We start from the raw sequence: 12,885 nt of genomic DNA on the forward strand, positions 1-12,885 counted from the left end.
GGAGCACCTGGGTGGCTTAGTCATTGAGCATCTCCATTTGGCTCAGGTCATGATCCCGGGGTCACAGAATCAAGTCCCACATCAGGCTCTCCGTGGAGAGCCTGCTTCTCCCTCTGCCTGTGTCTCTGCCTCTCATTTTGTGTCTATAATGAATAAATACATAAAATCTTTTGTTAAAAACACACACACAAAAAAAAACAAAAACAAAAAAACACAAAAAGAAAGCAAAAGCCATGGAAAAAGAAAAAACAACAAACAAAACACAATAAAATTTTTAAAAATGTAACAAAAATGAAACAGAACTAGATCCTGGGTGTGTTTTGGTCTGCTTGTTAAAAGAATCTAGATCCTAAAATAAAATAAAAGTAGATAAATAATTTAAAATATTACATGAAAAGCATATATATATTTAAAATTAATAATAATTTTTAGAAGGAATAGAAAATACAGGAAAATAAATGAAAAAATAATAAAAGTAAAAGAGTAAAGAATAAAAGTAAAAGGAAGCTCAATCTTATTCCCTCTATATCTGAAGCTTTGCAGCAATCAGATTGATAAACTTGGTGTGAGCTAGTTGTTTATGCTGGTCCTTTGAGGGAAGGGACTGCTGTGATGATTTTCAGGATGATTTGTTTCAGTGGAAATGCCTCTCTTGGGCAGTGAAGGGGGAAGGGTGGGTGTTTGTGCATGATATACACAGCTCCTGCTTCCACTGAGTGGTGCTGTTTTTTCCCTAAGGCTTTCAGCACTGATGGGAGGGATGAAAATGGTTATGTCAAGCTCTCTAGCTCCAAGCTGAAAGATTCATGCCTCCATTCCAGTGAGTTCTCACAGAAGAGCAAGCAACCACCCTATTTGTTTCCCCAATATCCATCTGAAGCCTGCCTTTATCCTGACCATGTCCTGGCCTTTTTATCTCAGGCATGTGACTGAGTTTCAAAACTCCAAATTTCATAAGCCATTCAGAGAAGGACAATTATCATATGGTTCACTCATATATGGAATATAAGAAACAGCACAGAAGATCATAGGGGAAGGGAGGGAAAACTGAATGGTAAATCACCAGAGAGGGGGAAAAAAACATAAAAGACTCCAAATTATAGGAAACAAACTGAGGGTTGCTGGAGGGGAGATGGATGAGGAATGGGAAAATTGAGTGATGGGCATTAAGGAGGGCATGTGATGTGATGAGCACTGGGTGTTATATGCAACCGACAAATTATTGAACTCTACATCTGAGACCAATGATGACTAATTGAATTTAAGTTTTAAAAAATACTTCAAATTTCAGGGATGCTGATAGCACAGACCTCACTGTTCCTGCAAGGGTGGTGGTCCTCACCACTCTTGCTGGCCTGTCCCAGGAAAGGTTTGCAGTTTATAGCAGAAAGCCAAATCTGCTCCTACTGACTTCCCAGATCTTATGCCTGGGAACAGTCCCCCACCTTGGTACCACTCATTCTTCCTATGACCCTGAGAATTCTCAGACCACCCTGTCACTCATGGGATTCTGCACCTCTTTGCCACCTGAGCACTTTTAATCCAGGCACAATCCCCATGGTAATGAACCTAAAAGTTCAGATTTTGTGCCATACCCTTTCTAAATACTTTGTGGTAGCCTCCATAGGCCGACTCCGTCCCCACCACCACAATCACAGCTATGTCTCCCCCAAGTAAACTTCCACACCTGTGCTTCCAAAATGGGGTTGCTTTTCTACTTGTAGACCTCCTCTTTTTGTTCTAGAAGTACCTAGCTGTGTTCGAGGGACAAGACAAGCTCAGGGTCCTCTTACTCCTCTGCCATCATAACTTCTCCTCCTGTGAATTGACAATTTTATCATTATGTTATCTTTCTGTCAAAGTCTTCTCTTTGCTTTGAAGTGTATTCGTCTGAAATTAATATAGCTACTCTAACATTATTTTGATTAGCATTTACATGCTATATCATTTTCCTTCCTTTTACTTGTAACTACCTATACCATTGAATCTCAAATTTGTTTCTTATAAACCACATTTAGTTTGGTCATGTTATATTTGTTCATTTGTATGTTGTTTAATCTGAAAGTCTTTATTGGGGTAAAAAGCACATAACATAAAATTTACCATCTGAACCATTTCTCAGTGTACAGTACAGTAGCATTAGGTACATATCCACGTTACTGTGTAACAGATCTCTGGAGCTTTTTCACCTTGTAACACTAAAACTGTATCCATCAAACAACTCCTCTTTCTGCATCCTCCCATCCCTGTCAACCCCCATTCTACCTTCTATTTCTAAGAGTTCAACTACTTTAGATAATTCATGTAAGTGGAATCTTGCAATACTGGTTATGCAAATCTGTATTTTAGTTGGATAAGTTTAGGTCATTGACATTTAATGCAATTACTGAATTGTTTAGATTTAGGTGTACCATTTTGTTATTTATTTCATATTTTATGTGTATCTGTATTTCCTTCCTTCATGTCCCCAAATCCTGCTTTCATTTGAGTTCTTAGACTATTGCTATTATTCCATTTTAATTAATCCAGTTTTTAAAAATAATATGTATTTGTATAGGTTAATTTAGATGGTTTCTAGGAAAATTACAATTTACAAATTTGACTTTCCATAGTCCAATTAGAATCGACACTACCAGTTAAGTGGAAATCTTTCAACGACATGCATCTCTGTACCCTCCTCTTCTTTATCTTATAATTATATTTTATTTTGGGATACATTGTAAAACCTCTGCAGATAATGTCACTATTTTTACTTTCAACCATCAAATATATTTTTCAAAAACTCAAAAGGAGAATATGTACCAATATATTTACCGTTTCTCTTGCTTTTTATCCCCTATGTAACATTTTCTTCTGGCATCATTCTCTTCTGTCTTTAAGTATTTTCTTTAGCTAACACAATAAAAAGGTAATTAAAAAATAAAAATAAATTAAGAAATAAAATAACTATAACAACAATAAAGATGATGATGATGATGATAAAAGAACTCCGTTTTGCAATTTTTTTACAGCAGATTTAGTGACAACAAATTCCCTTAGCTTTCCTTCATCTCACAACACCTTAACTTTACCTTCATTCCTAAATGTGTGTTTTGCTAAATATAAAATTTAAAAGAAAATTTTCAGCAGTTGAAAACTATCATGCCACCTAATTCTGTTGTTTCTGGCTAGAAATCCACAATCATTCAAATAGTTCTCCCCCTACAGGTAATACACCTTTATTTTTAAGATTGATTTCACTATTCTCTTTGGTCTTTAATTTTCAGCTGTTTAATTATGTTTGGTCTGAACGTGGAATTTCCTTGTATTGATCGGATATGGGGTTTCTTCAGCTTCTTAAGACTGTAGGTTTATGTGATTTGCAAGACTTAGAAGTTTTCAGTCAGGGCAGCCCCGATGGCGCAGCGGTTTAGTGCCGCCTGCAGCCCAGGGCGTGATCCTAGAGACCCTGGATCGAGTCCCACGTCAGGGTCTCTGTATGGTGCCTGCTTCTCCCTCTGCCTGTGTCTCTGCCTCTCTCTTTCTCTGAATAAATAAATAAAATGTTTTTTTAAAAAAAAGAAAGAAGTTTTCAGTCATTATCTCTTAGAATATATTTTTCACCACCAAACTCTTTGTGCTTGTCCTTCTGATGACAAGGTTAACTTTATTCTTCCACAGGACCCTGAGGCTCTTTTCATTTGTTTTAAATCTATTTTTGTTTTTCTTTCCCAGGTGGGATCATTCTACATTTTTAGTTTCTTGGACAATTTTATGTCATCTTCACTTATGCTTAGTTAGTGAATGTTATGTTTCAGTTACTTATTTTTCCATTCTAATAATTCCATTGGCTTCTTCTTTAAACCTCATCATTACAGAGTATTCATATTACAGGAGCTGGTTAGAATATTTTAAATAATTAATTTAAAGTCTTTCTCAGATATATTCAACATCTGAGTTATGTGATAGATGATGCCTTTTGATTATATTTTCCCATGAGAATTTAGATTTTCTTGGTCTTCATCTGTGAGTAATTTTGAACTGGGATGGGGAAATGCCTGATAACTGTGTAATTTTGAACTGGGATAGGCTGTAAGTTTTTTGTCACTACACTTTTCAAAAGTTTTGCAAAGCTATTCAGATCTTTCCCACACGTGCACCTCTCAGTGCCAATACAGTTAATAGCTTAGAAATCATTAGCTCTGGAGTCGGAAAACTAAGAATGAAGACCTCCTATGTTAAAGTGCTTTCTCTTTTAAACAGACAAGACAGAATCTTCTCACTGAGTGTTTTTGAAGAAGGATTTATTGTTCTAGCAATAAACAAAAGCAAAAACTTGCTTAATAGCATCTGTATACCAATTAGTCCCCAAAGCTAGCTGGATGGTGGGTAAGAAAAACTATCAATCCCCTGTCCTTTAGGAAGCTTCCTTTTTTAACACTCAAGCTAGGGCCAAACAAAATAGGCAAGAAAAAGGAGAGATAACTTCAGAATTTGGTTAATAACAGTGAATGAAAATGATGGCATGGAAAGGCATTACTCCTCCCAGGAGGAGAGTTTCTATCACAAATTTCTATCTATTTATAATTTTCAAAAACTAAGTAATCTAATAAAGAATGTGGGAGTGTATGAGTACTTACACACCCCAGTCCTACAAAAACAAAATAAATGCAATTCTGTTCAGTGGTAAGTTCTATTAAAGAACTGAAAGCTTCAGATGACCAATGCGAACACACATCAATCATAATTGGGTTAAAATCTCCTAATTACAATGTTGCTACAAGAAAGAACAAGGGCCGGGGATCCCTGGGTAGCTCAGCTGTTTAGCGCCTGCCTTTAGCCCAGTGCGCGATCCTGGAAACCCGGGATCGGATCCCACATCGGGCTCCCGGTGCATGGAGCCTGCTTCTCCCTCTGCCTGTGTCTCTGCCTCTCTCTCTCTCTCTCTCTCTCTCTCTCTGACTATCATAAATAAAGTAAAAAAAAGAAAAAAAAAGAAAAAAAGAAAAAACAAGGGCCTGGAGCTCCTTAATGGTGGTTGGAAAATAATGGAGACATGTCAAAAGGCAAAGGAGCTAACTTGAAGAGGCTCCTTTTGGCCATGTATGGAACAATTTGAGCAACACAATGAACAGTGTACTAATCGATATAGACATAATCAATCATTCAAATACTCATGAGTCCATCCATACTTATATGAGTAAAGAATTGATTTTTTAAAAGATTTTATTTATTTATTCATGAGAGACACAGGGAGAGGCAGAGAGAGAGGCAGAGACAGGAGAAGCAGGCTCCGTGCAAGGAGCATGATATGGGACTTGATCCCGGGACTCCAGGATCACACCCTAAGCAGAAGGCAGACCCTCAACCATTGAGCAACCCAAGCATCCCAGGAATTGATTGAATAAATAGTGGGAGATGGAGAAACCACTTCTCTACAGTAGAAGTCTAATTAGCATAGATGGAATGATGGAAATAGAACATCACTATTTAAAAAATACCACAGTATTAATTGCTTCAGGCAAGATTCATCACTGGATACTAAATGAGTGGACAAAAGTATAAGGATGGAATATTTACATAGTCTCAAAGCATCTTTCAATAAAATACTAATTACAAAGGGAAAAATAGTAACTTTACCAATTTAAACAGACACCACAGAAAAAATAAATAAACAGACACCACTTTTAACCTACAACTAACAGTTAACTAGCATTACCAGCAATAAGATATGGTGGCATCATATGCCTGAGAAAGGCACAATATCATTTCTATTGTATTTTGGACAAAATTTCACAAGCTAACTTTAATCAGACAAACCCACATTGAGCATCATTGTATAGAATAAATAGCACTCTTCAAGTGTATCAAAGTCCTGAAAGGCAATGAAATATGGAAGAAACAATCCCAGATCAGAGAAGATCTAGGAAACAAGTAACTATGCACAGAGGCAGCATTTGTCCAGATTGGAGCTTGGACCAGAAGAAGGACATTTAGGAGGATAACTGGCAAAATATGAATAAGATCTGCAAATTAAATGTTAATTTCCTGGTTTTGATTATTACTCTCTGGTTATGTGTTAATATTTGAGGACACTGTATGAAGGGTATATGAGAATTCCTTGGGTTCATTTTGCAACTTTTTTTTTTCATTTTGCAACTTTTTAAGGTAAGTTCGAAGTTATTTCAAAGTGAAAAGCTAAATAAGTTTAAGAGGAAAAAAACAAGTTTAAAATAATGTAATCAATATGATCTGACTTCTATAGAGAGGAAATACCCACTAAACATACTTAAGTATAGTTAATATATGGATGTTCAAGCACAAGTATTTAAGGAAGACAACAAACTCCACAAACACTGGCTGCATGAAGCGACTGTGTAGGGATGGAGATGGAGAGAGGATATGGGAAGGGAAAGGAGAGATTAGTCACTTTTTCTCTAAACACTTTCTGAGTAAAGGACTAATAAAATCCATTTTTGTCTAAGGATAGATTGCCATAGACTATCTTTCCAACGTTGTGCCAATGAAAATCCTATAAAGGTGGTGTGGCATTTAAATTCTCAGGTGGCCTCCAATAATCCCCACCTCCTGGTATTCACACCCTTGTGCACTCTCCTTCCACTGAATATGGGCAAGACTTTTGACTTACTTATAGCCATGTGGCACTACAAATTTCCCTGGAAACCCTGCTTTAGCTCCATCCCACAAATTTTGATGTTATGTTTTCATTTTTCATTCAACTCAAAATATGAAAATAGTTTCCTTCATACGTCCCATCTTCCTATTCATAACAAATAAATAATAGATTAGAAAAAATAAGTAATTCCTTCTTAGCCAAAAATTAGTTTTAATTTATAAGTATTTTAAATACTTTTAGTACTTAAATAATTTAAGTACTTTTATTTTATATGTATTTTTAATTTCTAAGTACCTGAAGATTTTCTGTTTATCTTTCTGTTATTAATTTCTAGTTTTATGTAATTATGGCCAGAGAATATGTATGATTTGTATGATTTAAAGTATTGTAAATTTGTTAAAATTTATGTTATGCAGGAAAAAGTCTTTATTGGCTAATGCTTCATGCACTTGAAAATAATGTAGATCTTGCTATTGTTCAGTAAAGGCATTCTGTGTCAATTATATCTGTTTAGTTAAAGGTAGTATTCAGTTCTTCCACGTACTTGCTAATTTTCTTTTCTCCAGTTAAATCCATTACCAATAAGGAGTGTTAAAGTCTCCAGTGATTTTTGTGGATTTATTTCTCCTAATTCTGCCATATTTTTTCCAAGTATTTTGAAATTCTTTTTAAAGTACATATATATTTAGGAATTTTGCAACTTATTGGTGAAATGACTATTTTTTTTATCATGTAGTCTTTCTCTTTAATTCATCGTAATTCTCTTTTCTCTGAAGTGTATTTTATCTATATGAATATAGCTTCTCTAGCATTATTTTGATTAGTGTTTGTATCCTATGTCATTTTCCATCCTTTTACTTGTGACTAACTGTATCATTGTGTCTCTTGGGGGGGTGCTCTTTTTTCTTTTTTTTTTAAGAGAGAGAGAATATGAGAGTGATGGGAGGGGCAGAGAGAGAGAGAGAGAGAGGGAGAATCTTAAGCAGGCTGTACACCCAGCAGGAGCCTCATGTGGGACTTGATCTCACCACCCTGAGATTATAACCTGAGTCAAGATCAAGAGTTGAATGCTTAGCTGACTGAGCCACCCAGGCACCCCCTGTATATCTCAAATTAGCTTCTTGTAAACCACATGAAGTTCAATCATGTATTATTTGTTCAATTTTATGGTTTTAATCTGACAAGTCTCTGTCTTTTTACTGTGGTAAAAAAGCACATAACATAAAATTTACCATCTGAACCATTTTTCAGTGTACAGTACAGTAGCATTAGATATATCCACATTGTTGTGTAACAGATCTCTTCAGCTTTCTCACCTTGCAAACCTCGAACTCTACATCCATAAGACAACTCCCATTTTCCCCTTCTCCCATCCCTGTCAACCACCATTCTTTCTATTTCTAAGAGTGTGACTACTTTAGATACCCCATATAAATGGAATCTTGCAGAATTTCTTATGCCAATCTCTGTCTTTTAGTTGGATGAGTTTAGGTTGTTTCCACTTCATGAAATTATTGGTATGTTTGGATTTAAGTGTGCCATTTTGTTATTTGTTTTATGTGTTTTTTCTTGTTTTTCTTTCCTTCACGTCCCCAAATCCTGTCTTCATTTGAGTTCTTTGAATATTGCTGTTATTCCATTTTAAGTCTCAGGTTTTTAGAAATAGTGTCTATTTGTATAGATTGCTTTAGTGGTTACTAGGGAAATTACAATTTACATATTTAACTTTCCATAATCTAATTAGAATCAACACTTCACATTTAAGTAGAATTCAGAAATCTTTCCACCATGTAGATCCCATTACCCTCCTCCTGTTTATGTTATAATTATCTTATATATTATATCTGTACACATTGAAAAACCCCAGTAGATAATGTTATTATTTTTCTTTTCAACCATCAAATATATTTTTTCAAGAACTCAAAAACAGAATATACCAAGATATTTACCATTTCTCTTGCTCATTATCACTGATGTACTGTTTTCTTCTGTTATCATTTCTCTTGTATCATTAAGTACTTCCTTTAGCTAAACAAAATACAATTAGATTTAAATTAAAATTAGTGATTAAATAAATAAGCTTTTAAAAATGAAAAAACTTACTTTAGCAAGTTCTTTTTACAGCAGGCCTGGTGGCGACAAATTCTCTTAGCTTTCTTTCATCTTGGAACACCTGTCCTTTACTTTCATTCCTAAAGTTATTTTTTGCTCAATGTAGGATTTCAAGTTGATGATACTTTTCCTTCAGCAATGAAAACTATCATGCCACTTCTTGTAGTTTCTGGTTAGAAATCCACAGTCATTAAAATTGCTCTCCTCCTACAGGTAATACGCCTTTATTTTTCTGGTTGATTTCAATATTTTCTTTTGTCTTTAGTTTTTAACAGTTTAATTTTGTTTTGGCTGAGCATAGAATTTCTTTGGATTCATCCTGTTTAGGGTTTGTTCCACTTCTTGAATCTGTAGGTTTATGTAGTTTGAATTTAGGAAAATTCAAGTTTAGGAAACCACAAATTTAGGAGATTTTCAGCCATTACTTCTTGAAATATATTTTTCATCACTGTATTCTTTGTTCTTGTCTCTCTGATAACAAGAAGTTTTAGCTTTTATACTTCCACAGGGTCCTGAGGTTCTCTGTTCATTTATTTTAAGTCTTTTTTTTTTTTTCTTCCCTTTCCAGGTGGGATCATTTCTACTGGTCTATTTTCTGTTTCGTGGAGAATTTTATGTCATCGCCACCTATGCTTTTGAGCTCAGTCAGCGAATGTTATATTTTAGTCACTTATTTTTCAGTTCTAAATTCCATTGGCTTCTTCTTTAAACATCATTGCAGAGTCCTATTTTTCTATTCATTTTACAAGTGCTTTTAATTGCTGGTTAGAATATTTTTAAATAAAAAAAAAGAATATTTTTAAATAATTGATACAAAGTCTTTGTCAGACAATTCCAACTTCGATGTCATGTGAGATTGATGTCTCTTGACTTTCTTTTCCCAAGAAAATTGAGATGTTCCTGGTTCATCTGAGTAATTTTGAACTGGAATATCATTTTTTCAGACTCTGAGTCTTTTCAAACATCCTTTTGGAAATGCTGATTTCTTTATTCTGGCAAGAAATGGATCTGATTCGGTTCAAGCCATACATTCCATCTCATCCTCTACAGGCTGCTGTTTCACTGTCAGTACACTTTTCAAAACTTTTGCAAAGCTATTTAGATCTTTCCCATGTGTGCACCTCTCAGTGCCAGTCTGGGTTCTGGCCAGAAATCTTTCTGGTAATTCAGTTTTCAGAGTCTTGATTATGCTGATGAAGATCAGATCCAGTCATGCACAGTTTGAGAGTACATCTTTGAGTTATTGGACAACTTAATGGGATCTTCTTCCTCTGGTTCCCCCTCATCATCATCTCCCCAGTACACACACGTCCCTGAAGTGTCTCTTTGAGGTTCTGTGGCCAGAAGTATGGGGCTTTAGTTACTCTTCTCTGCTGCTTACTTTTGCGACTGGACCAAGAAGTGAGAGAACCAGAGAATTAAAAACACGGTAAACTCACCACTGATTTGTTAGTACTTCAATTCTGGTCTCCTTTCCAGTTGTCCTGCTGGGATCCATAGTGCAGAATCTTCTAATGGCTGCCCCATCCATTCTATCTTATGGCCATTTTCAATGAGGGATACAAGGTAGAACATGTTTTCCCCACCTTACCTGGAACCACTTCCTACCGTTATATACTTCTTTATTTCTGCATATCACCTACATCCAATCTTGGACCTTTAGTTTTAGTCAACACCTTCTGGTCTGACTCCTTTTTCTTCTTCCCCAGGCAAAGCCCAATACCCAGTAACTCTATTATTAAATTACTTGCATAGCTTTTGTGTTGTAACTGCCTTGCCTAGTCCCATTCTGAATTCAAAGTGCAGATTCACTGAGGTCTTGGGAGTGAGGGATACTTGATAACTACTATCCTGCATTAATTACTTTGAGCATCAGGATAATTTTATGATATTCCACAAGTACATAAGTTTCAGGAAAAGTATTTTCAAGTCGAACTAAAGAATGAAAAAATACTTCTTGAAGAAGTAATTATCTGCTAATTTATCCCCACTGGAGTCATTGGTAGGATAGGAAATGAATTGGTAACTTCTTATTATAAACCCTAGAGGACAGAGATTTTCTTTATGGCAGTTCCTTACTCATTATGTTCAGGGATGATAGGGGTCCCTTGCAGCCCTAGAGAATTCCCTCATAATGCTCTATCACAATTACCACTAATTAACTCTGAAGCCACTTCTGCTCATGGTTCTCAGAGCCAGTTTACACACAAAGTAAGCAAATATAAATAAATAAACTTCCTCTTGCCAGTCACCCCTGCCTCTTTATTCCTTCTACCCCTATTTCCTACAAACCGTTCAATTCTAATAATACCCTCACTTGAGACTACTATTCCCACTGCATTGATCTGCTTACACTCCACTTTGTTTCTGGATGTAAAACAGCTTTATTTCCTCAGCTTCATTTCCCTCATTGATAATCTTCTTGAAAGATGGTCTTATACTTACTGGAAAAACATTAGAATGATGTCAAAGGAGTGAACTATTTCACCTAAGTGTGGCCCCTACACCTGTAGCAATACACCACCTGGTAACGTGCTATAAGTGCAAATTTGTGGGTACCACCTACACTGTCATTAAATCTTAGGATGGGGCCCAGTAATCTGTGTTTTTACAAACACCTATATCACACTTATCAACACCAAATTTTGGGAACCATTGGAACTAGGGAGTTAATAATCACCTGGCAGTGACATCATGAGGGAGAGGAGTGTTTCAGATGTGGATTGCTAGTCAAATTGGAAGGACCTATTGAACTGGTTTACTACTGTGCTTGGAAGAAGACTTATTGCTAGCTCCCGAATGATTCAGTGGGATGGATGGGGAGAGACAAAGTATAAATGTTGAGTGAGATGGGCTGACAATGCCAGAGGCCTTCATTCCCTCTCCACCTGCCTGCTCCACCTGTTGGCCTGGATATTAATCTCTCCAGCTACTAATAACACTTTGGCGATTATTCCACGGCATTTTTCTAATAAAAATTCACTCATTCTTCTTCCAGCATTTTCTCCTTCATTGGTCCTGAGAACAGCTGACAAACACATTTTTAATGAGTAGGTTCACAAATATGGCATTGTCATGCTCTCCATATATTACTTCAATAACCCACTGACACTTCTTGGCTGGCTTTTTGCAGTTATTAACATCATATAATTTTGGATTCAATAAAAAAAATTGGTTTTGTTGATGTAATAGTTATTTCAGTATTATAAGTCATATGAAACCTGAATCTCATTGACACATGGCACTGTGTGAATTTCACATTTTAGACCTTCTGGTTTATGTGAAATATTACTGCATTGTGGTTTTAATTTCTATCTCCCTGTCATTAATACCCTGAATATTTTAATATAACATCAGCCATTTGTGTGACCTCTCCTTATGAGGGAACTCTACAAATATTCTGCCCAGTTTTGTTTTGTTCCATTGTCTTTTCCTTACTGATTTGTAGGTCTGTCAGATTAAAAATAGCTTCCCCCAGGCTGTGGCTTGCCCTTTCACTTCCTTAATGATGTCTTGCAATAAATAGAGGTACTTAATATCATTGTTTTTATGGTGAATTCTATTGTCTTTGTAAAGAAATGTTTTGCCTTCCCCCAAAGACATTAAGATATTCTGGTATGTTTTCTTTTTTTTTTTTTTTTTTTTCTGGTATGTTTTCTTTTAGAGGATTGTTACACTATTTACCTTTAGATATGCTGTTCGTCTTCTGCATTTCTTTTCTTTTCTCCTCTTTAAACTTTTTTAGGGGGAGGGGGTATGATATAGAGTAAGAGTCAAGTTTTCTTCACTTGAACACCCACTTGATGCAATACCATCAACATTTATTAAAGGACTATCATTTCCTTACTGTATTAGATTGTCATCTTTGCATTAATCTGCTGATGTTTATTTTATTGCTAAGTCAAATAAGTCAGAGAAACACAAATACTGCATGATCTCATTTGTATGTGAAATCGAAAAACATTTAACTCATAGAAACAGACAATGAAATGGCAGTTGTCAGGGGCTGAGGGGTCAGGGAAATGGGGAGTTGTTGGTCACAGGGTATGAATTTTCAGTTATGAAGTGAGTAAGTTCTGAGGATCTAAGGTACAGCATGGTGACTATACTTAACAATACTGTATTGCACATTGAAAATTGAGTAGAGTTTTTAATGT

This window comes from Canis lupus, chromosome 29, assembly GCF_048164855.1.
Source record: "Canis lupus baileyi chromosome 29, mCanLup2.hap1, whole genome shotgun sequence".
Taxonomy (NCBI): domain Eukaryota; kingdom Metazoa; phylum Chordata; class Mammalia; order Carnivora; family Canidae; genus Canis; species Canis lupus.